The sequence below is a fragment of the Cnephaeus nilssonii genome (assembly GCF_951640355.1).
Source record: "Cnephaeus nilssonii genome assembly, chromosome: 4".
Taxonomy (NCBI): Eukaryota; Metazoa; Chordata; class Mammalia; order Chiroptera; family Vespertilionidae; genus Cnephaeus; species Cnephaeus nilssonii.
In genome coordinates this window covers 29,331,802-29,334,568 of record NC_137075.1, presented here as the reverse complement: position 1 = coordinate 29,334,568, position 2,767 = coordinate 29,331,802, and the positions used below count along the sequence as shown (strand labels likewise).

Here is a 2,767-nt window from a genome sequence, read left to right as displayed (position 1 = left end):
GGTCCCTCCCCGGCCCCAATCGTGCACCAGTGGGGTCCCTGGGCCTGACCTGCATCCTCTTGCAATCCGGGACCCCTCAGGAGATGTCAGAGAGTTGGGTTAGGTCCGATCCCCACAGACCAGGCCGAGGGACCCCACCAGTGCACGAATCCATGCACCGGACCTCTAGTATAACAAATAAAACTTTTATATTATATATGTATCTTATAATTTTATTTTTTAACATATTTTCATGTGTTTATTTGTCATCTGTATATCTTTTTTTGATGAAATATCTAAGCATGTCTTTTGCCCATTTTCTAATTGGATTGTTTTTCTTTTTAATGTTGGGTTTTCAGAGTTCTTTTTTAAAAACTTATCTTTATTGTTTAAAGTATTACAACAATAAAGTTATTTAAATTTTATTGTTGTAGATTTCCATGGTTATTGCAATTTAACTTATTGATCCTTCTGAATTTGTTTTCATGGTAAAAGGTATGTATACTTATACTTACTTAAGAAATTTTAAATTTTTTCCTATTTTCCACAAAACATGTATTTAACGAGGACAAACATCTTTATTAGCTCTTCCTTTTTATTCTTTTCATTGTCCAGCTGCCGTTCTTTTTCATTTTCCATGTTAAATAGTACAAATAATTAAAGTTGTACTTTTAATCTTTTTTCTGGGCATGATTCCATTGTTTTATCTTATGAATACTCATAATGGTAAATATGGGCCAAATATCCCTGGAGTCTAAAAATTAAAATGGGGCAAATCATATCCATCTTCTGCACTAATCAAGCATTGAACTCTGGCAATTCGCTCCCCCCTTGTAGCAGTCTGCTGTGTGTCAGGCATATTACAAATTTGCATTCTCCCTTTTCAACTTTGATGACTTTGTGTTTCAACAGATAACCAAAGTATGTATTTTATTTTTTCAGTAAATGATCTACTTTTTATTGGAGCCACTCAAAAATTGACAGTGTTGGGTCACAGGATGATATTTTTTACCTTAAGTATAAACAGTAGTACAACTTTTTAAATGAGATCAAACTATATGAGTCTCTATTAAACTGTTCAAGACACTCTGAAGTATTCCAAATGCAATATTATCAATTAACACTCACAGAAGTTATTTAAATACTACTGTTTGAATATTAGAAATTGATATTCACTCTTTGTATTTATTAGTCACAGATGAAGTAAATTTAATTAAAAGATCATAAAATTACCTATTGTGATATCTATACATGAAGATCAGTGGGGCAATGAAACACTGAATACTACTGTATACACAGGGGAATTAATAATCTGAAACAGTTGTAAAGATATGGAACATTTCCAGAGGTAGTAAGCAGATCATTTGAGAAACAAATCATATATAAAGCACAACTTTTAAAAATTTTTAGTAACGGCCATTTGCTAGAGTCCTACCAAGATTCTCTAATTATATCTAACTAGAGGCCCAGTGCATGATTGAATCATGCACGTGTAGGGTCCCCTACGAGCTTTCGCTTTTCACGGTGGAGCTGGGTGCCTGTCCACTCATGCACCAGGCACCCAGGTCCCCCACTTTTGTTTTTTTTGTTTTTGTTTTTGTTTTTGCTGTGAAAGAGCTCATTTATTGGGGTGGTGGACTCAGTGGATCCAAAGTGGAGAGCTGGTGAAGGGATCGGTGGCTTCCAGTTTCAAGCGCTGGTTCTCAGTCCTGCGGCACCTGTTTATGGATCGCTTCGCCGAGGCTGGGCCAGGTCAGGGCCGCACGCACTTTGGCATCCAGGCCAGGGATGCTCTCCAGGCCCCACAGGGTGAAGCGGCTGAAACTGGCGGAGGCACGAATAAAGCGGTCGAAGTCCCACTCCAGCGCCTCTGGGGGTTCCACCAGCTCCTGCTCCTCCTTGTCGGATCCCGCTGAAAAGTCCTGCTTCCCCATCGACTGCTCTTCCATCACCATCACGTATCCCAGCAGGCCAGGCGGCACCTCCACCTCCTCACCCCTCAGACTGTGGCCCCGAAACGACACTTGGAGTCCATCGGGACCCTGACGGATGGCCGGGGTGAAAAAGCGCCCCACAGGGGCGGGCCGGTTAACCCGGACTTCACAGGGCAGGAGGTGCAGCGTGTGCGCAGAGTGACGGGGCGTAGGTGGATGCGGTGCTTCTCCATGTCTTCCTCGTCGCTGCTCTCCATCCTCTGCCGGGTTTCCGTGGTTTCCGTGGCTCGCTGACGGAGGCCAGAGCTCGCTCCCCCACTTTTGATGGTCCGCGGCCGCTGAGGGGGACTACCCTGCAGTTGAGAGGCGCAGGGGGAGGGACCCCCTCAGCGGCCCGGATCTGGCCTTTGAGAGGCACAGGGGGCGGGAGTCCAGCCCCCTGTACCTCTCAACAGCAGGATAGCCCCTCTCAGTGGCAGCGGATCCGTGCCTCTCAATGGCCGGATAGGCCACCCTGAGTCCCGCCCCCCAGCCTCCGCCGCCCAATCGTGGGCGTAGCGGAGTGATGGTAATTTACATGGTATGCTATTATTAGATAGGATTATCTGAAATGTATTACCAGCCTTGATTTTTTCTTTCTACTACACTTTATTTTCTAATGGACATTTTTACTCTTTAAAATTCATTTTATGAATTTTAACAAATGTATAATGACACATATACACCATTATAGTATCATATAGGATAGTTTCTCTGCCCTAAAAATCCTGTGTTCTGCCTATTCATCCTTTCTTCTCTCTTAACCCTGGGACAACACTGATTTTTCTGTCTTCATAGTTTTGCTTTCTCCAGAA

At 43.3% G+C, this 2,767-nt stretch overlaps 1 pseudogene across 1 annotated transcript; it reads right to left on the bottom strand.

Annotated features, from left to right (window-relative positions):
- Positions 1 to 1,555: 1,555 nt before the first annotated feature.
- LOC307098876 (ribonuclease H2 subunit C-like) lies at positions 1,556 to 2,170 on the bottom strand (annotated as a pseudogene). The gene has a single exon. The product of its transcript is annotated as a ribonuclease H2 subunit C-like (transcript).
- Positions 2,171 to 2,767: the final 597 nt, after the last annotated feature.